The sequence below is a fragment of the Zonotrichia albicollis genome, chromosome 1 (genome assembly GCF_047830755.1).
Source record: "Zonotrichia albicollis isolate bZonAlb1 chromosome 1, bZonAlb1.hap1, whole genome shotgun sequence".
NCBI lineage: Eukaryota > Metazoa > Chordata > Aves > Passeriformes > Passerellidae > Zonotrichia > Zonotrichia albicollis.
The window spans coordinates 10,146,427-10,169,229 of record NC_133819.1 but is presented as its reverse complement, the minus strand read 5'-3'; the positions used below and the strand labels follow the sequence as shown (position 1 = coordinate 10,169,229).

Below are 22,803 nucleotides of genomic sequence, written 5' to 3'. Positions count from 1 at the left end.
TTCAGCTTTAGAAATCTCCTCCCTCTGGGGTTTAAAGCAAGGGCAGCTAGAGGGATCTCCCAGAAAAAAAAAAGGCCAAGAACACAGTTTTGAAGGAAGGATAAGAGGGAATGTGACAGACATACAGCTAAGAGTGACAGCAGTTGATAGCATCGCCTGACAGTGATTCAGAGAAAGAAAGTCTCTATTGGGAACAGCAGGAAAAGACACTTCATCCCTGTAAGCTCCTCTGCATTCATTTCACAGAACATTAGGCCACTGCAAGTTAAAAAAAAAAACCCTGCTAATTTGTTAGAGAAACATAAAACTATTTGTAGAATTTAATTTTCAAGAGAAATCGAGTAAAGCACAAAAGAAGTTAGATCTTAACACAAAACGCAACAATCTTTCCAGACTATAGTTTTAGCACAAAACTTCTTTCCTAACACAGACATGACTGAAAGATCATTCTTCTTATTGCAGCCCTCCACAAACCCTCTGTACCAAAGCTGTCAGACGATAAGGCCGCCAGCAGGCTGGACATGGGGTCTCTTGCACAGCATCACATCCCCACACAAGGAGCAAGTGTTTGTCCTTCCTGACCCCCAGAGCAGTGTGAAACAGCAGACCAGTTCTCAGTTTATTTAGCAATCCCAACTCCTTTAAAAATAGCCCCTATTTCTGGCAGCCCAGCATATGGCTGCCGTGCCAGCGTCACACCCAGCACAGGGGATGGCAGGGTTTTCTCTCACACCCATGTGACGCCTGTGCCCAAGGGCACAGCCCAGGGCAGAGTCCTGAGGAAGCCCCCTGCCACCTCTGCACGGTGCCATGGCCCTGCTGTGCAGCCAAAGGGAAGGCTGGCCTTTGGGAATTAGGAATTCCCACTTCTCCAGAAGGCAGGGAGATGGAGAGTGAAGGAGCCCTGTAACCACGAGTTCCTGAAGCCCTGTGGCTGCAGAGTGGCACAGGCCCTGTGGGATCACTGTTCCCTTCGGAATGGGCTTTCAGAACAAACTCTCCCACCAGCCCCTTGCCCCATCCTTGTTATGCTGTGCTGGCTTGAAGCACTCCCAGGCCATGCTCTGGGCTATGGCTGAGAGCCCTCAGGACAGGATGGGCACCTCCCATCCCTGCATCCTCAGGGATGTCACATCACTGGGCCAGAAGTTACCCCCAAAACAAAACCCATGTGGGTGCCCCCTGATGGTTCCCTGCTCCCACTGCTGCACACACGGGCACGGCCATGGCTCTTCCCCTCTGTTTGCCTGGAAAGAACAGCAATAGGGATACACATGGGACACAGCAACCATACCTGTCCTATTTCCTTTTTTTTTTTTTATTCAAGATGAAATAATTTTAGCAGGTGTTCTGCCTTCAAAGAACATACCTTTCACTTTCATAACTTTGGTTTACTATTGAAGGGCACTTTTAAACTCAAGAGTTGACACTCTACTACTGAAAGAGCAGCTCAGCTCTTACACACCATACTGCCAAAAATACAAAAACAGGGGTTTTTTTCCAAAAGCCCAGACTACTTTACTGTTATTTTAATCTTTTAATTGCATGGTGTAGAAAAAATATAGAGTCTTCTTACATTACAGAAAAAGTTTAAAAGATTGTAGCGCATTTCTTGTTGTTCATTGCAGTCACTCTACCTCTACAGTAAAACTAACCACAACAGTCTACTCCCTGCACTCCTGCAAAAATATAAGCAGTTTTGTATATTATTACAATATTTTAAAGGAAACTTGTATCTTACTGTTAATAGCTCATACAATGCCTTCATGTGCTACATCCAAGCAACAGAAAATCCTCCCAGCATCTCCACAGGAACAACTTATTCATGCAAATAGTAAATTACATTTTACAAGGAGACACGTTAGAGTCTTAAATCTGTATTTATCACTCCTGATTATTTACTTATATGTGGGTTCACACACACACAGGAGAGAACAAGCATAAACATGCAGTGCGTGTGAGTATATGTAAAAATCTATGGCTCAGAGAGGTTAAGTATCCAAAGAGGCTGATTCACCCATGCAGTCTTTTAAAGAAGTTTGAAGTCCAGAGACTCTTTAAAACCACAATACTGAATTGTACATTTACAGGTAAATGCTTGAAAATGTTACTCATTCTCTTCTTTTGTTATAGCATTCATTTAAAAATCCTGGAAAGAAAAACTAAAAGCTGAAATATACATTCAATTAAGATGAAGTAAACATTCAATTCCTTTGTCTGATTTGCTGGGCACTATGCTCATTTAGCTATGGTACACCCTGTCCATACAAAATTATTTGCTCCATGCCACCTCTGTCATGTTTTGTTAGCAAGTTTATGGTAGGATACAGCTTCTGAGAGAAAGGCTGACAAACACATATGACTGAAAATCTAGGAATTTATATCAGCAGGATCTGTCTTAGGTTTTGTAGGCATCCATGAGACCTGCAGAATATAAGAAATATCCTCCTAACAGAGAAAGTTTTGTGTGGCTGATGCACCAGCCCACACACTTCCATCACACACTCACTCACACAGGGCTCAAAGCAAACTATTTATGCTCTCAATTTTCAGCTAACTTTTCCTCATGCACTCTGCTTATGGTTTTACTGTATATTGTATTTTGAATAGCTCTTTGATGTCCTAAACACATTTTGACAACCGCTTTACTGTATACATTTGGCTTTTCCTCAAGAGCCAAATGCTCCCCACACTTCTCACAGGCAGGCTCAACAACCTGTGCTTTATCTTGTGAGCACAAGAGATAACACACACAGCAGGGCTTATCTTGCCCAGGTGCCCAGCACAGCCTCAGACACTGTCACAACAACAAGGCCACCAGTCATCAGCACACACTTGGCTGAACCAAACACTGTGCAGCTGTCTGCTGCAAGAATGCTGGATATGGAAATCTGAACTGCAAGTCACAATAAACAAAAATCACCTTGCAGCACGCCCAGGGAACCTCCTGACCCGCTGCTTGCATCCCATTTAGCAGATACTATCAAGTACTGAGTTTAGCTAGAAACTCTCCCTGCACACAGAAAAAAGTCAAAGTAGTCAAATCCTGCCACGTGGTAGCTGTTAAACACCATTGTCCAAGCAAAATATGATGCTTCTGAAAACGACTAGTAATGTGGACTTTGCACTGAAGCAGACGGCGTTGCAGTTGGGTGCTGCTGCTCTGATGGGAGCTGCTAATTAAGAGCTGACAAGCAGTAGCTTGTTAAACCTTGTTTTTGTACTTCACTCTAAGTGAGGCTACCTGTGGTGCTCAGCCCTTCCAGAGCAAAGTCAAACAGGTTAAACTCCATCCCTGCTATCAGCCACCACTTGGCTGGGACCTTGTGTGCACTTAATTGCAATGGAAAGAAGGTTTCAGGAGTTGATCCTTGCCACTGCTCAGCTACTGGTTGCTGCCTTTTGGCCTCACTGACCAAAGGGGGCTATTTCTGTTTCTCCCACAATACACTCTGAAAGATTTTAGGCTCAAAAGCAGGAAGAAGCTAGGCTCAGTTCTAGTTTTTGTGGCTTTCATGCTGAGTTTGGGTGGTTTGGGAAGTTAAACACAGGCTCAATTTCATATTTATAAGTACTTTATAATATGGGGTCTAGTGTTTCTTAAAGTGTAACTCTTTATAGTAGGTATAAAACTGTATATATGAGCAGTACAAAGAGTTCCAAATGTCTAGTTTTGTTCTTGGAATCTACCATTAAAATACATATTTGCAAATTGATGCAGAGTTTGGGTCCCTGGACTTCATACAGATCTCCATTATACTGTGAACTTCTGCAAGCTTAAAATTTAGTTTACAATTTAAACTGCTGCTAAATCATATCTTTCATCTCCGGTGTAGTGGGAGTGTGAACTCTTAGTCTTCCCCTCCTACAACAATTGTGATTAAAAGTGGTAATTATTCTATTTTTACATAGGAAAGGTACAGGTGAAAATGTCTTGATTGAGCAGCAACGTAGGTCATGCATGGGGCAAAAACAAGAGACTGCTTAATTTCACATCTGCCTTCCATGGCTGGTGATCAAAAAATATGGGGAGAAGCTGCTAGGGTGAGGACAAAGCTTTTGGTAGGAGAAAATCCATATTTTGCTTACCATTTATTTGTCTTCATGAGTGTGCAAGATTATAGGCATAACCAAAGATTTGCCGGGCACCTGGTAGCAGGAGACTCTCTTTTGTAAGACTGAGGTTTATCAGAAACAAAGATTTTGCATACAAAGTAATTTTCAAATCTTGAAGAATAAGCAAGTGGTTTGGTATATTAGATATTTATTTTGGACTTAAATCCCAATCCAGTAAAATCAACAAATGCCTTTCTGCTGACTTTCCAGGGTTTTGGAGTAAACTTTCAATTGCTGTCTGATTGCCACATCCTCACAATGAAAAACTTAGGGATGTGTTGAATGAGGTGAGTGAAACAGAAAGATTAACAAAGGCTTGCAACTGAAATAGGCAAAATTTCTTTGTTAATTAAACTAAACTCAGAAAATAAGAGTAAAAATTAATAAGTTACTGAATTCTTCAGGTTTTTTTGGCTTTGTTTGTTCGTTGTTAAGTTTTTGTAATTAGGAGATCAGTTCAGGCTGTAATGCTATCATTTTGGAAGTTATTAAAACACAGATTTTTGCATGTTGAATGTGTGTCATTCCTAATGAAAATCTTTTTATTTCACTGTTAGCTTAAGGTCTACACAGTCTATTCAAAAGAGGAAAGTTTATTAGCATAATTATCCTAAATATTTCCCATGTGCAAGTACAATATCCCTGCTGATCTGTGCAGTTCCACCTTCTGCATTTCCCAACTGCAAGGTTTGTAACCTCGATGTCATGCCACTTTTTGAGTGAGGTTTTGCATAGCCCCCTGAAGTGCAGTACAGACACAAAACAGGACTGCACGAATATAAAACTGTAATGGTTTGCTTCGTTCTCTCTGCAATTTAATTTTTTCCCCAACTTCTGTACACAGAATACATAAAAGCTTTTGCTTTTACCTTGTGCCATTTCAGGATGGCAGTGAGCCACTGCAGAAATCTGAGCCAAGGACATTACAGAATTAAAGGCCCCAAGAATACTTTTACTACACATATGTGCAAGGTCTATTTTAATCCCTGATTCTGCATTTATTTCATTTGTATTGTATTCCATTCATAATGATTAAGTAAGTGTCCTTCACTGGGGCTAAGGCACACAGCAGTTGAATGTTAAGTTCAGACATTTTGAATCATCAATACATAAATGGTAGAACTCTATTTTTCTTTTGTAGCCAAACTTGGACTTTCCTGTTTAATTAACTCACTCTGTTAGAGAGAACTTGACACAGATATTGAGGTGCCATCCCAAAAGAGAATTTCTAGAAGTGTAAGTGCAAACAGAGTATAACAAAATCTGATATGAAGTATCAACACAAGATGCTGGGAAAGACTGAATAATAGCCATATACTCCAAAAAAAAGGCTGTCAAAGTGGTCTTGTAGGCTATCAAGTACAAATATATGTACTTGAAATGCATTCTGCTGCCTATCCAGCCTATCCCAGTCTGGAATTCCAGAGACAACAGCAAATGCCATTATAACATTTGAAAGAAACAATCCTTTGTTCCTGTCTGGCAGAAATCACTGAATAAAACTTTATCTAGCAATGCAAGTTTGGAAAAAAGAAAAGCATAGCTGTCAAAGAAAGTAACATAGCTGAAAGAGCTGAAAGCAAAGAGCCAAAGCTGTAACCAGCAATGTAGCTACACCAGCTTCTTACAAATTACTTTTTCGGTGATGGTCATCATGTTTTACTCTGGGTACTTCAGGCTTGGTAAGCTGAAGCTCATACTATATTTTTTGCTATGGATCTGTGTTAAGACAAGGTTCCACATTGATCCTCTAAAATAAGCAGTATTTTCCTTAATATTTCAACTTTTAATTGGTATTCAATGCATAGAGAGTTAGTTTTTATAGCCAGTAAAAGAATTAACAGTTACATAGGAACATCAAGAACCAAGTTTATATTTTACTGAGAAAATAATGTTTCAAAGCAGTTCTGGGGAGGTTTAGACTGGACATCAGGAGGCATTTCTTTACCTGCAGGGTGGTCAAACACTGAACAGGCTTCCTAGAGAGGAGGTTCAAGCCTCTAAGTGTTTAAGAGTTATTTGGCATTTTCCCTTAATAACATGCTTTAACTTTTGGTCGGTTCTGAAGTGGTCAAGCAGTTGGACTAAATGATTACTGTAGGATTCTTACAACTGAAATATTCTTTTCTTTTCTATTCTACTCCGATTTTATATGACCACTGAAAATGCATACACTGTTAATGCATTTATCAAACTTCTGAACTTCTAAAAAAAGCAATTTAGTTTGGTTTAAGGCTAATTAACAAAATTGGGTTATGCTAAATGCTTTCCACAATGAAGCTTGCACTAGTGTAAGTTATTTTAAAAACACAGTTCTTGCAACATGATGCAAGTTTATCATGAAGATAAACTTCAGCTTTCATAGTAACAAAGCCTCTTATTCTCAGTATGATAATGTACTAGACTAATATTAAATATATTTTAAGCTGTTCATCTCCAAAGACTACTCATCTTGGGGCAAAGGAAGTTTCTATACAAAAGATGGTCCAACACGAGTAACTTCAACATCACTAAATAATACATGGCTCATTCAAGGTGTAAAAGGATCATCTTACACATTTTTTGTCCTCTATCACACAAAAAAATGAGGTCTAGTCAGATTTGTTTTTTGGGGGAGTTATCAAAAATAATGTTTGCACCCAGGCTGCTGTCAGCAGCACTCTGGGCTCCCCTGTACAAATGCACATGGACACAAGCAAGCCACACACACCTGCCTTGATGAGAGGGGCTTCAACCAAAATGTTTCACCTTCCACTTCCCACAGACTAAGAGCATAAAGAGGGTCAGTTACAGAAGATTAAATGACACGTGGAGATAGGATCATGTTCTGAACCCACACTGCACACTAACACAGGCTTTCTGTGGTTTAACTCCACCCACTACCAAATCCCATATTTTCCAAAGCAGCCTGAAGCTAAACCACTGAAAGATGCTCAAGGAGAATCCCTGCAAGGAGTTAACTACTAATGAGCAGCCTGGGCTGTTTCTCTATGTAGACAAGCCCTTAGTAAATAGATGCTTCCTGTCCTCTCCCTTGGCTGTAGTGAGCAGAGATGATTAATGCAGCTATGCATCCTGACAGGCTCCAATGCTCACTTGCTCGTAAAACAGGAAAAATCATGGCCAAAGAAGGCTGATGGTGAGGGCTGGAATTTCAGTTTGGATGATAAATAGATGCCACTTTGATTCTGCAACTCCCTCTAATAAAAAATGATAGGTGGAAGACATCTTAGAAAATGCTAAGAAATATAAATGAGAAGAGTAGCTCCTTCTCTGAAAGCAAGCTTTTGATCATCATCTCCTTTTCTGCTCTGAAAACTAAGGAGCTTGGTTGTTTTGTAAGCCTCAGCTGAACTGATGCAGTAAATTTCTCTGTCAGTAAGTAAGGTATAATAAATAAGGTATGATGACATAAATAAATAAATGATTTTTCATGGTATATTAGCAGGGAATGTAATTCTGCACAGGGTCAGTTTCACAATAAACAATGAGAAAGAGAGATACATTTTCCAGGTCAAAGAATCATGAATGTATGGAAAAGTACAAATCATGAAAAAGATAAATTCATTGCAGATTATGTAAGCTATATGGTATAACACAGAGCTGATGTTGACTTTTTTCCAGTTTAATGTGAGATTCCAATTTGCTGGGTTTTTTTTCTCTTTTTCTGAACTACACACAACTGACACTATCTTTAAAGTACAAATTGTGATTCTGGTGGTAGCAACAGGACCTAAACCTTAGATGTTTGTAACAACTATTCTTCTACCAGGGTGCATTTTTATTGACAAAAGGCAGCTGAATCAATTTTTGTTGCTCCTTGACAAAAACAAAGTCTGCCTGAACTTGTTTCTTTCAAAGCTCTTCTTTTTGGCCTCTCCCTCTCTATAAATAAAAGCACAGCTACAGAACTTGTAAAACTGCTCAGATATTGAATTATTTTAAAAGTGAGTGTGTTATGCAGGCATGACCACTTTTCTCCAGCAATCAGGCCACAAGCAACATTAGCTCAGAGCAGACTTTCTCTTGTCAACAGTCATCTCTGGGAAAGCTGGTACTATATAAAGAAAACAAGCACAATTCTGAACCAACTAAGGTTTCCAAACTAAAGCTCCTTCAAGGCAAATATGCCTGGGCTTACCCTTGGAAACTTTCAGAAATACACTCAGAACTTAGAGCATTAAAACACATTGATCTGTAATGCAGGTAAGATGAGCCTAAGAAAAACACTGCCAAAGCTTACATGCTTCTACAACATTAATCAAAAGAAACTTTCAGGCAGGGAGAGGATCAAATTGTAAAACCTGAGCTTTAGATCCTGCTTCTGAAATTCAAGGTGAATATCAGAAATAATGGACCTGAAAGTTTCAGTCAATGCTCTCCCACATGAACTGTGGGACAGTTCATCATGAGAAAGAACAATGCATGGTGGAAGTGGAAGCCTTCGCCCTAGTGCTCATCTTGCTTAGCTTTCTCTTCTATGTTTTTTAGAGAATGTATTTCCTAGGTTGGGCACAGACATCTGGCTTAAAAGTACAATCTGAAGTATATTTGGAGCACATGTTCTCTCCTTCATAGGCAGTACCCAAACTCACTAATTACACGCATTCCTACACGGCTTTCCTCTCATCCTGCCCCAAACCAACTCCATCATCACTTCCTAGTGAAGCATAATCCCTATCCATCTCTGAGGTCTAGTCCTATATTTTTATACCTCAAAAGCAGGTAATTTATTAAGTTTGCACTTCAGACTGCCCTCAGCTCTCCCCCCAAAACATTCTTGTCTGGACAAGGACAAAGCTTGCCTAGAGGACAATTTACAGACGTGAAAACAGCAGTTTTCATGAAAACCAATGTACAGTGAAAAACAACTGCATTCATAACTAAACAAATCCTGAAGTGGAAAACAGCTGAGTATAATCATGATCCTTTCCTTTTTATCTTTGCTACAAAAGTTAACAAATGGAAAAAATGAAGAAAATAAGTTTCAAAACCATAAACCTTGTAAAGAGAAACCTTAAAAGTCAAAACATTACTCAAACAAAGAAAGATCTTCCAAAGATCAGAGCAGATGATGGAAGTATGTTGCCATTACTTCAGATAACACCAGTTTCTCAGCAAACCTGGTAATAGCTGATATCAAGAAAGCCTCATCCTATCATTTCAGGTTGGTATGTCCTTCCTATATGCTCTTGAAAAGCAGGAGGGAGGAATATACCACTTAACTTTATAACCAGCTCTTGGTGTGGCTCATTGGGTGGCAGAGGTTGGGAAATGGGTTTTTCTGGCACAGAGTTTTTCCCAACATTGTAATCTGGGACTACACGCTCAAATTTGTTGAGCTGTTTCAAAGACCTTGGTGGGAGTTCTAGTGTGATGTCTTTTTTATATATTTTCTATTACCTATAACTGTCAGATGCTTCCAACTCCCATTTCTCATCTTCTCTTACCTGAAGCCAACTTACATGTCTTTATTTTTTAATGCAGAGAATTCTTGCCAAGGCTTCTGGAGGGCCAGTTGTGAGTGAACAGAATTACACATTTTTTTTCCTGAAAATCCATTTCGCATCAGCCTGATTCCTGCATGTTATATCTGTTCTGTACCATTTCTTTGGTAAAATGAATACTTTGACCAGTGGCTTGCTAATATATTCATATGCATGTCCATGGCATGTGCTGGAGCTGCAAAGAGCCCTGTGCTTCTCTGGGATTTTGGCACTTCCCACTTGCAGAATGATGCTCTGTGTCTCCTCGGGCGGGTGCATCTGAAACCTATTTCTTCAAGCACTGATGATGGTGATGTCGATGACAGAGAGCAGATCACAAAGGCCCTTTGGGGAGGACATTACCCCTGAACACTCCAGAGCTCTTCCTGCTCTATCATTATCTAGGACTGAGGTTTATTAAAGGCAACAGGACCATACTGTTCTATTCTCAGCCATTTCCTTTGGACACTGAAACATGGGATTAATAATTTTGTCAGCAAAACTAGGACTTCATTTTTCAGATTATTTCAGTTTTCACTACTGCCAGCACTTGGCTGGGGTTTTGTTTTACTCCTTTAAGCTGAATGCAGATGAATGATGGGGAGCTCTGACACTGAGACTTAGCCCTGCAGGGTGGGGGAAATTCCTAGATGTGCAGGGCATCACTGAATAGTGTTCCATCCCTCTGGCTACCAACACAAGTAAAAGCCCAGAAAAATTAACTAATCCTACAATCATCTTCTCCTAAATTTCAGAAAATGTCATTCATGAAATACAGCCTCCTGTTGTGATTTCTACAAAAATCTTTTCTGCGTAAAGCAAAGAAAATGAACTGCAAAAATATCATTACATTATGGTGTTATCACAAAGGCCAAACCTGTTGGTTTGGAACTTGGAACAACTTGGAATCTGGATTTACAATACACTATTCTGAAGGAAAAAAACACTGGACTTCTGGCAATCTTTCCAATCAATATCTTCTTTCATCATGTGGGGTTCTTTCAACCTAGGCAGAAGACCTGGAGTCCACTGTGCTGTTGAAGCACCTGCCTGAAATACTCCAGTTGTGATGCCTGATGTTGAACGAGGCATTTAACTTGGGGCTACTTCACCAAGCACTAGAAACCACCTGAAACCCAGTCTAACACTTCATCATCCTCTTAAGCTGCTCCCTGTCCTACAGGACTGAATGCTAAGTGGAAATGGAGAGGGTAATTTGCTCCTGACAGGTTTTTTGAAGCTGGATTACCAGATTGCTTGATTTCAGACAGCTACTCCTCAGGAAAGGGGTTATTTTCTCACAAGGGTGTAGCTTTTCTTCTCGTCTAAGTCAAATCCATTAATGAAGAACACCAAGTCTAAATCTGGGAGGACTCTATAATAGTAGTGATTTCCTTACAGGCTTATACGGCTGCTTCTCTTTGATACACTTAAACTGCTAAGATTCCTTCTAAAATTGTTTATAGAGTGTGCCCACCCCCTATTTCTCACTTGTTCATGCCTGCTTCCTAGAGATTTAATTTAATTTTTCATTTTGCTCTTTTGAGTATGACAAGACATAAAGTGAGACTATGAGAGCTCCCTTTACATCAAGGAGCAAGTTTTCTTTGTTTCGGTGACACTGAGCCCTGGTAGGTGACCACAAGTGACCAATGCCTTATTTTACCCAATACTATGAAATCGAAGATGCTTTTCACTGTTTTCACCTTTATTAATAGAAACAGAATGTGTTCATCCAAGTGATGACATGCTGAAGGAAAACCTACGGGATTCTGAATTTGTCATTTTAAACTGAAGAAATACAAAAAAGGTTTTGTTTTTAAATGCTTCACATCTGTTCTCCCAGTGCTGAGAGATTCTGACTTTTACTACCTTTTTCTGTTGCAAATAGTCTTTTATTTATTTTTAGACATGAGATTTCCTACTGAAATCAGCTGCAGGTTTACAATCTTTGCTTAGTTCCAACAGAAAAAAAACTTTTGAGGAGACTTTTCAAGTATTGTTTGTTGGAGACTGCTGTCACCACAGTGATCAAACTAATTTAAAGCACTACTCTAAGCCAACTGCAAGACATTGTCCTGTCCAGCCTAGCAGCATGGCTGTTAAACCACAGACTGTCCTGTCTTCATTCGTGCTCTTATTGCAGCCTGTGAGCCACAATGGTTTTGGTGTGCTAAAGAAGACACTGACATTCATGTCAGACTCTGGATTGCAGCTTCTGAGTTTATGACAGATGGGAAACCAACAGAGGAGTTAAAATCCTGTGAATCCACGCACAGCTTATAGCCAGTAGCCATCTGGCTGGGGGATCTACATAATACCACAAGAGGATGACAAAAAAAAAAAAAAAAAAAAAAAAGAGGCAATTTCATTTGCATTTCCTTTTCTCACCCCCTTCTTTGTCCTACCTGGTTGGAATACACTATCTTACTTTCTTACTTATACTTATTACAAACAATCTTTCAGCTATTTCATACAGGTGAAACAACTACAGTATTTTCCTACTAGCACTTTCCACACAGAAAAATAAATTCAGTGTTAGGCAAAAAGTCCAAAACATGCCAGTATATAAGGTTTTCTATAGTAATAGACAAATAGGCAGGATTTAAGTGAAGTGAAAGCATTTGAGGAAAAAACAGAGAAGGGAAAGTACCAAGCAACCCCATTCAGTAGGCCTTCCAGTTGCTCGAAAAGCAATTCCAGGCAGAAAAAAATGCAACATAGGGCCCCTAAAGTATAATTACTTGAGAAAAAAAATGTGGCAAACAAAAGTTACCTAACCTGTTCAGAGAAAAAAAGAAGCTCTCTACCCTTAAAATGTGTTGGAAAGGCTGAAAATCTGGTTTTCAAAGCAAAAAAGCTTTAGTAAAAACCCCTTTTGCACAGCAGTGTGTTCAGCTGGCTTGAGACAGGAAACATGCAAACCTTCCTTACAGACAAAAACCCTTTTTTGCCTCAACCTGCTGAAATGTTTAGCTAGGCACTTTCAGCTCCTGCATGTTTGTTGGTGTTTTAGCTTTCTTGAAAGAGCAGATTTCTGATGCAAAGAAAGAGGAGAAGCACTACACCAAGAATTCTTTTCCTTGTGAGCTGTGTTGCAAAAATGAGAGCATATTAAGCAACTCGAGAACAGGAAATAACACTGACAAACAAAACTGATATTCTTTCCATAATGTGGTCACTCAGAGGAGGACATTTGAAATTTCATCTCCCCAAATCAAGAAATGTTTATTCTACTTTTGGCAAGGCTGCTGAATGCATGTGTGCTCCCTCCTCCTTTATGATCCTTTCAGTGAAGCAGATAGTCACACTAGAATAGAAATGAACTCAGAGCTGTGCAGCTTTCTCATAAAGCTCTCTCCTTTGGAAAATGTTGTTTTATTGGTCCCCAGATGGTTTGTGGAAATAAAATATGTGGGAATGTATGTGAGATCCCTTCAGCTCACCTGGAGCATCTGGCACAGCAGGTGAGGGGTGCTGAGGCTCCAGCTCCACAGGCAGAGTCCTCCTGCACTCTGTGCTATTGTCAGAGGCTGCAAGCAGGGATTGAACGCAGCCGTCTATTCCTGAGCTAATCACTCCATGCTCCCTTCACACTTGACATGATCTACTCAAGGCTACAATTCATCTTGTTGTGAAGCAGGCATCACAAATAGGTCAGATGAATTAAGCCCTAAAATTAACCATTTCTCTCCAGGGAAGATAAAGTGAGATTAGGATGAGAAGTTCCTGTGGCTGGATTTAAATCACACACACTGCACTCAGGCTGCCTGCTCTAACCAGTGCCTGCACTCGCCTGGTACGAGGTCGTGCTTGCAGCTGAATTTCTCACATCTCAGCTAAGGGTTCTAGCCAGCATATTATTGATTTTTCTGCTGCTTTGCCTTTTTTGGATGAAAAATTTCATCATTATGTTTTCATTTTCCATATGGACATCTTTGAATAACTGAAGGTATCTTACTTTCCCCATCTTCCTAAATGAAAAAAAGTGCAATTGTGTTTTTCATTGAGAAAAGCTTAAATAACTGCAATTTTTCCTAAAAAACCCCAAACACAGACAGGGATGTTTCCTTTATAACCCGAGTAACATCACTAAAATTCTAGTAAAAGGGCTGATTAATGACAATGTTTGATATATAATATAATTTTCAATGGGAATAATGTATATTTTGAATTTTTTCTTGTCAGATTGAGTTTTTAATTAAGAAAAAGTGCAGTGTAAGACACTTTTTAATTTTTCTTGTAAGAAGTGTGATTTTAATAAATGTGGCTATCTATCCAGACAAAATGAAACTGCAAAAGCATAACTGCAGAATTTTCTTCAGTGTTTTACAACAATGCTTCGTTAGAAACTGAGCTAGAAAAGAAAATTAATATCCTTGATTTTTCAAAAGGCTAACTTTCTCTAACTTTGACTCCTGGGTCACAAGGCTGTTTACTTCAGATCAGCAGTACCTTCATTTAAAGTAAAGTACAAATTTTTCTTCCCTTTTTACAATGTTGTGGCCTTTGTCCTCTGTATAATATCACTACTGGAACCATCATCTCAGCCTCCTGTCTTTATCAGCACTCCATTAATCAAATTTATTCGCTTGGTCTGAGCTTGATTCCTACACGCATTTTCTGATTACCTCCAAACAGTTTAACAAGTTCAATAAAAAGAAGCTGCAACCATATAAGCAGTAAAAAATTTCCATACTGATGTCTTTGTCCTCAATAATTTAAAATAAACACCTTCCTTTATTCCTTCAATTTGACCTTGACTTTTATGGACTCCATGGAAAGTTATAAAATAGAATGTAAAATACATTTTAAAATGCTGAAACTCAGATTTCAAGCTCTGTTCCCAGAGAAGCTGCACATGGAACTACATGGCACAGGCCTGCTCACAGCCTGCCCCATCCCCTTCAGCACTCCCCTTTGGAGAAGTCATCCAGGACTTCAAACTTAGGAGACATCTGACTCTATAATTCAGGCCTTCAGCCTCAGAAGCCATCTTTTTCTCTTTCTTTGATTTATTAAGGGTTAATACAATGTTTTTCTATCTGCTGAAACATGTTACTCTTTCCTGATTTCCTGACTAAGAGGAAACTGCATCTAAATTCATTCCTATAGGTTTTATTTACAAAGGAGGACCTCACATAGGATTTAACTCTGTATATATTTATACTCTGTATATACTCCTCATATTGCACTTTAAATAAAATATTTTAACCAGCTGTTGTTATTTAGAGCAAACCACAGAAATAAAAAGCTAAAGCAAAAATCAGATATAAAATACACTTCCATTTTATGTCAAGAGAAATTGCCTTCTTCATGCATTCAATTATCTTACTGCTGCTTATAAGAGATGGGGGCTTTCTGTGTGAACCATAACAACTGATTTTTACAAAAGAGTTGCATTAATTCTCAAAGTAATGTGCAAAAACCCTTCAAGTTCACTTGTATTTGATGTTGGCTCAGGCAATTTTGTGCTCTCACAGCATCCCATCACCAGGATCTTTTGTTTCAGACCCTGCTGGTGTCATTCAAGGCAGCAGCAGCACAGGGAAGCAGGGCACTGTTCTGTGTGTTCTGTATGACATGATGACATACATACACACAGGAGACTGTATTCTACCCCTAACAACTGCTAGGAGCAATGCCAAAAACAAAATAGGCACAAATACAAATAACCAGAGTGAATGAGTGAATCTTACTAATTGCAGAAAGCTTTGCAGGTGACAGAGAGGAACGAGGCCTTTCCAGATGCTACAGGTAATGTGCTTATGTCTTAAATCATGAGATTTGATTGCCCTTCTCCAGGCATGCTCTGCTGCTACTGTTATTAGACTTTATACCATCAAGCCCTTTTTGAAAATTAAACCACTATATTTAACTATATGACCTCCATGGTATTCTACAGGCTAAATGCCCGCTGTCCAAAACATTATTTATACCTTATAAAATTACAAGTTACTAGTAAATATCTGATTACTTGATTTTGTTTTATGAAGCTGAAAAAGAAGAAAGAAACACCACCTGATCATTTCACCTCTTATTTCATATTACTAGATATCTCAAAACTAATTTTTTTTACTATTTCATTTCCAAAACAAACATAGAATACACATCCATCCCACCTCATCACCTCACAGACAGGACCTGTCACTCCTCTTTACATAATTTATACTTCTATACTTTGTAGGACTTTGAAAATGTTAAAATGACTGTAAACATTAAGTCTTTATCTCTTCTTTGGTTTTTGGTCTCTCTCTTACAGTTACCAACTGCAGCAAGATGACTTCCTGATACAATCCTTTAATCCAAACCCTTCCGGCAGGACCACAGAGGAATGAAAAGGAGTTCCAGAGACATTGTTTCCCCTTCAGCTATTCTCTTTAAGAGTTATGGATTTTTCTTTACTCTTTGAAGACATCTGTATTAAATTAAGCACACAACAGTAATCCTAACAAACCCAAAATTTACTAAAACAAAGAGAAAATGGAATCAAACCAAAATAAATTGTTTACTTAACATAGCTGAATTTACAGTTCTCATACATTAAACTAGATAAGGTAAAAACTAGATAAGTTTGACTTCAGATAAAAAAAAAAAAAAATCCTGTAGTTTATCCTTTGAAATTAAATATCATTTCTGACCACACCAGTCAGCCTGTCAATGGTGCTTGCAGACAATTCTGTTTTTGTCTCCCAGAGATATGCTTAATAAACCCTGGTTAAGGTTTCCTAAACACTTCTCTGAACACAAAAAAAAATGGGCTTAGGTAAACAATTTCAGTCTCCATTCTCTCAAGAGTTATACCATCGAGGAAACAAAAAACCTTAATTATGATTTATGACTGCCCTTTCAAGGTTTATGACCCAGCTCAAATATTGCCTTTTGCTAACCATGCTGGCTGGGTCTCTAGGTTTTGGCCAGACCCATGGGCAAATCTCATGTAAAGTGCATTCCCTTCCTCTCCCACTTGTCACATGTGATGAGTTATAGGCAAGGAATAAGGGTCACTCTTAAAATCAGCTACGTTTCAAAACAAAATCCAATGGACGTTTGGAAAAAATCAGTCTTGGCTGATGTCTCAAATGACAGACTGTTCTTTGTTTCCACCTTTATGGGTTTTGGGACTCACAAATACAGTTCTTGCATGAGTACCCTGTGTCATTTAGCAGGTGGCATTTCCCTGATATAAGCAGAGCATGACTCTTGGACAGATATAATAAAAACTGATCTGTAATGGAAACTTTTGCCACTTTGGAAGTGTAATGAAAATGGCAGGCTTGTTCCTTCTCATACACAGTTATGGATGCAAACATGCTAGCAAAAATGGCTCAGATGAGCAGAACTTTTTCCTGTTTTGAAAGAATGACAAACTGCAAACTGCAGAACAGGCTCCACACCAACACCAAGGCATCAGAAAAATGAGGAGAGCAGTGGTGAGCAGATCCCATCAGGATCCTGTGATATTAACTGTAACTATTCTCATCCTAGAGCCATTGATGGTTAGAATGGTCTAAGCCATTCTCAACTCTTTATTCTCCAGCCTCTCCAATAAATTTGAAATGAGAAAAAAATCCCAACATGCCAGACAAGAAACACTGAAGCCATGAAAGCAGTGGAGGTATTACAGAGCTACCTGACACCATCCACAAAGGCCTGTCTGGTGTGACACAAGCCCAGAGCCAAACAAGGGCTGCTGCAATCAGACATTAAAAAGAAGTACTCATGACTCAAAAGCAGATTCCTGCAGGAGAAGCTTAGCTTGTGGCTCCCAGAGCTGGAACCATGTCACATATCATTTTTGGTGTAGCTGGAGGCTTGGAAGAAGACTTTCACCAGCAGGAATTCAGGGTGTGGCTGCACTTTGGTTCCCTAAAGCCAAAAGCAAATGAACTGTGATCTCAGATCTGTTCAATAGAACATTGTATTAATTTCATTATTTTTTAATTACGAAATCATACATAGGACAATCTTTCTAAGTTCCAGATCAAGTTAATTTCAGTCAGTGCAGAGACAAGCAGAGTTACTCAAACATTCAATTAAAATAACCTTACAGAACTGTATTTAAATTGTAACATCACTCTGATGATATCCAAAGCAAAACATAAAATAAAGGTCAAGCTACAGAACACTACGGAGCAATTCAATACCCATGAAAAATGAGCACAAGGAAAACAAAACTATTCCCCAGTGAAAAATGGTAGCAGAGGATGTGAGAAGGGATGTTATTCCTCTCCTTTATTGCTGCTCATCCAACAGAGAAAAAGAACTCAAAATTCCTAATGGTAAAAAGACAACCCTGCCTTACCACATAACAAGGAAATAAACAGAAAAGAAGGTGCATAGGACACACACCTGGACACACACCCTGACATAGGTGATTTTAGTTTTTTTTTATTTTGCTCAACAGTTTCTTACAAGGAAATAATTTCGTAATTGACTTAAGGCAAGGATTCCTTCTTAAAAACAACCAGAAAAAAGTCCTAATGCTTTGGTAATCTCTCTCTTAATCCTCTCTATACATTATCACTGGAAAAGACTTCAAAAACTGATTAATCCAAAGATAATTATACTCAACTGTTCGCCACTGAGGAATAAAAATGGATTGGAAGGCAGCTAATACACATTTTCCTTAAAGAAATAAATTAAATGTTCTTTCAAAATGCTTTCAGATGTACATATGGATAACAACAATAAAAGCTAATGAATCTCACCTAAAAATCTCTAGTTGATTGCTTTCAAAATAAAGTTTTTCTCAATTTTACAGAGTTTCTGCACATATTTGAGATGAGACCAAAAATCTACCAATGCATTTAATTATTTCTACTGCAGAAATGTTTAGATAGCATGCCTCTGTCTGTGAGAAGGGAAAGGCTTCCTTGTTTTTACAGGAAAAATATGTAACATGTTAACCATAAATTAGCATGCTACTTTGAGTAGTAACCATGAAAAATCAACCTTGATACAAAATTCAGATTATTCAGAAATACATTAATTTTAGATCCTGACCTTCTGGCTACCACTGCAGTAGAATACAATTAACACTTTTCTGAGGCTCTCACAATGTATATTCAGAGGGTTTATGACTAAGTGATATATGAAATGATACAAGGCACTCTTTGAAGTACTGCAGACAAAAAAGAACACTGAAAAACAGTATCTGCCATGTTTACACACAAATATTCTGCATAAGCAAAGCCAAGCTAAACATTCACCAGGACAGTTTCTTTACAGGTGGTGAATTCAGACAAATATTATTTGCCTTATATTAAAAATACGAATGGCAGAAATCTGTTAACAAGCTAATGTTTTTAAACAAGAAACTGAAGACAGAATGTATTTTAAGGACTCATTTAAGCTCCAGTGTCAGAAAGGTCAGCAGAGTTTTCATAATTGTTCATGCTTGGGGAGGATGCTGGAGGAGTGGGAGCTGAGGCCCCATTTCAGGGGTAAGTAGGTGTGTACCCACACTGCTAAACAAGCTGGAGTTTTTAATTAAAAATCTTCAAGTACTTTTAGTTTTAATACCTGAATTATCCCACTGCCAAAACCCTACAGAGAGTGATTAACAATTGTGAATGTTCTGCACCATCACTTATGGATTGCTGCAGGATCATCAACAGACGCACAACCCAAAACACATTTTTGTGACATCTCTGCCTTAGTATTTGCAGTCATGTATGGAACTTAAGGTAGAATCTTTTCATACTTGGGCTATAAAGGTGTGATTCACCAGGGCTCTGGGCTGCAGCATGGTTCACCTGGGATTCAGGAATGCTCAGCACCACCCTCCACAGCAAGGAGCTGCTCCACACCAGAGCTGGGGCAGCTGATGGACAGCCCAGGCTGGAAGTGCTCAGCTGCCCTGCTGGAGTGCTGCCACTTGCACAAATAATTACATATTTATTCTAACACGGCACAAACCTTCAAATCTTAGATAGCTGCACACTCCCTAAGGTTAGAGATGAAAGGTTCATGTGCCTTACTTATCCACTAAATGTAAAAGCTTAAGATCATACTAGGCAGGAGAAACTAACTCTCATGTATACTATTTATACTTCCAGTGAATAAACATTCATCACTGTGATATTGACCATTAGTTTGTACCTGGAATTTAATTTTTTCTCATCCCCATAGAGGCAAGAATTAAAATTACAGCGCTTTTTCTTTTTTTAATTGTACTGACTATAGAAAGCAAAAGTCTTACAAAACCCAGGTATTTTTAAAAACCATACCTATTTCAATTTTCACAAAAGAATGTGCAGAAAGGAAATTATGTGCTACACTTTCTTAATACATTATGCCTCCAGTGACCTTGAGCTCTGATGAAAACTGCCACCACTCATTTTTTTAATTACTAACACAAAGCTCTGGATTAGTTAAAGAGCTTACGAACTCTTCAATACTTCAAATACATTGTTAAAGGCAAAAATGTAAATGGCCTTCATTCATAACATTTTAAATGCAGGTGACAAGTCTCACAATGGCACTGTAAGAAAGCAGAGGAAACCACTCTCAATGGGTTTGAATGATCCCAGGAGAGAAGCTGGCATGGCCAGACCAGTGTGAGAGTGGAGGTGGTTGTGAGATGCCCCCCACCACCACACAGGAGCACAGAGACAAACAGAAAAGGCCTTGTTTGCATGTGCCTGGCAAAGAAGAGACCCCACAAGGACAGGACCTGATAGAGAGAGAGCTCCTCAGACAGATCCCCACAAGTGGAGAACTGGGAAATGCTTTCACTGGAGACAGCCTGGGCTCAGAAACCAGGGTGATGATGGGATGGTAGCAGGAGCTGCATGGAGATAAGAACTGGCACCAGTAAAAGTCTATGGGATGATTCAGGCTAATTCGGGAGGAGAAAACATTATCCTTCACTGGGTCATGTCCACAAGTTGATTCCATAGCAAAATCCCACAGCTCAAACCATAAATGGATGTGTTTGGCCAGTACACTCAATACCAGACTTCTTACAGGATACAGAGGTCCAGGGTACAAAGTATTATCCAAGAAGATATTTAATATCCAAAGCTCATAGATAACCCTCCAAGAAGATACTAAGACCAGGTGACAGGGCAACTAATTTTCTCTAGTGGAATTCCTTGCATCTTAGAGAAGTTGATTTTTTGGTAAGATTTTCCACAGAACTTCAAAGGCCTGTCCACAATCTAAAGCTGGGGGAGTTGAGTCTTTGAAAGGTTAAAGGGCCTGCCCAAGATCAGTAAATAGCAAAGACAAATCTCCAAGCTCCATCTCTCCTCCCTTACTCCACCATCATGAGTCAGAAATAATCCTGCAACAGAGCTTTATCCCAAGGATTACAGAAATTATTTTGAAAGACTGCATATGGGAAAAATATAGACCTAAAGTTCTGACATGAATTCTAAAGAAGATTTTAAGAGAAGTAGAGTTTCAGTTCAATTCTCTGCTCCAGTTACAGTCTCTCTTCTGAAAATCAACTAAAAGAAACTCATTTCAAAACAACCAAGATGAATAAACAATCTTTTCAGCACAGCAGCAAATCAGGTAGATGGATGTCTTAAAGATATGAGTTCCAAGTTTCACATCTCATTACTGCCTACAGCCCTCCAGTCTCAATCCTGACAACAGCCAATAGGTTTTATGAATAAGCATGTTCTGGAAGAGGCACTGGACTACATGGCTGATAAACAGACAGATAAAATGGAACAGAAATACAAAATGTCAAACATCCATTTACCACAGGTACCAGCCCAGGAGCCTGCAGTAATGTTTATGCAGATAAGAAAACAAAGATCAAAAAGAAAGCTATGCAAATAGTTTGCTTCTATTATTTCTTATAAGATTTTGGCTTTGTAAATATAAATCAAATACAAATGTATAGCACTGCCAAGGAAATAAATTATATTCGATATCTATACATTAATATATTCCAGCAAACTAGTCTAAGGAAAAAATCTAGCCATAATTCAGTCAAGAATCTGTACAGAACCATACTATTAAATTTCTACAGTATCTGAAGAATAAAGCAAGTTTAAGCAATACAGTTCTTCAAATCATATCAAAAGCAAAATGACTGCAAACTCCTAAAGCAATGCTACTAATTTATCATTGTTACAGCTTAAGAATGTAGCCACATCACATAAATTGCTTCTCCCTCATGTAGTATCTTTGAATCGTTCAATTTGAAAAAAAAAAATAAAATCTGAGCTGTATTACAAAGAGACTGCACTTTATAGCACAGTAGGTAGCAGACAGTGAAACAAGAAATAATATAATGGCATGAAGAATTATATGCATTTTGCATTGGACTTATCATTTATATGATAAATAACAAGTGCACAAAAATTTGAGACACTCGATTGTTTTTCTTGAAGAAAAAAATCTGTTTGGTATAAGGCAGCTAGTTGGAAAACACATAGATTTTTCAGTAATTCTGAAATGAAAGTCAGTAACAGCTAAAATGTATCTATACTACAAAATGCCTTCCCAACCATTTTGGGATGTTACAAGGTGTACATCTACTTCTAATTAAAAACAGGATAAAGATATTCAGTATCCTAAACAACATGAGATCCTCCTGGATCTCATCCAAGGAGGACTTCATCAGGTTTTTTTCTCTCATAATTAAAAAAATGCTGGATTCCTCTTCCACTCAATTATATATTTTTCTGCAAATCCCTTTTTTCAAAGAACAAGAAGACAAAGAACAAGGGAAACATTGGGGCACTTTATTTCCTTTAGGTAATTCATCCCACTGATACAATTTTGGTACCCTAAATTCTATTTCTCCCACATTCATCACCCGCTCACTGCTTTTCTCCTTAGCCATAGTATCTGACTACTTTTCTGCTGAATTCAGTTTATTTTAGTCATTTTCCCACACCAACTGAGCCTTCTCACTTGTCCAACTGATTTGCTATAAATTTTCATGGATTATAGGCCACCTCCCTGACATCCTCCCCTCTCCTTCTTATATCTTGTTTCCTGCAGTCGTGGGAAAGGGACACAAGATGTTTCATCTGTGCTCTGCCTGATTTTCTTGAAGATCCATATTGCCTTTTTTTCCCCCATTTGCCAGTATCTCAAAAAGCCCAAAGATATTGTAAAAAGCAGTACCAATCAATAAATTACAAATATTCTTTTAAATCACCCCAAAACTGCTTTGAAAACTTAGTGAATATAGTGAACATGAAAATGCTAATAGAAGGAACAAAAAATAAAC

At 38.6% G+C, this 22,803-nt stretch overlaps 1 protein-coding gene and 1 long non-coding RNA gene across 8 annotated transcripts in view; one reads left to right on the top strand and one right to left on the bottom strand.

Moving 5' to 3' along the window:
• The window catches only part of LOC141731146 (uncharacterized), a 29,900-nt gene extending 13,761 nt beyond the window's left edge, over nt 1–16,139 (top strand). Inside the window, exons 3-4 of the long non-coding RNA XR_012583088.1 lie at nt 4,327–4,403; nt 15,865–16,139. This is a non-coding gene — a long non-coding RNA (uncharacterized LOC141731146). The remainder of the gene's footprint in view (nt 1–4,326; nt 4,404–15,864) is intronic.
• ZMYND11 (zinc finger MYND-type containing 11) overlaps nt 1–22,803 on the bottom strand; it is a 103,591-nt gene that overhangs the window by 61,157 nt on the left and 19,631 nt on the right. The window contains exon 2 of one of the 7 annotated variants that reach the window (XM_005480407.4): nt 126–258. The exons of the other annotated variants lie outside the window; for them this stretch is intronic. The gene's annotated coding sequence lies outside the window, so the exon portion shown is untranslated. The remainder of the gene's footprint in view (nt 1–125; nt 259–22,803) is intronic. 7 annotated transcript variants of the gene reach the window in all.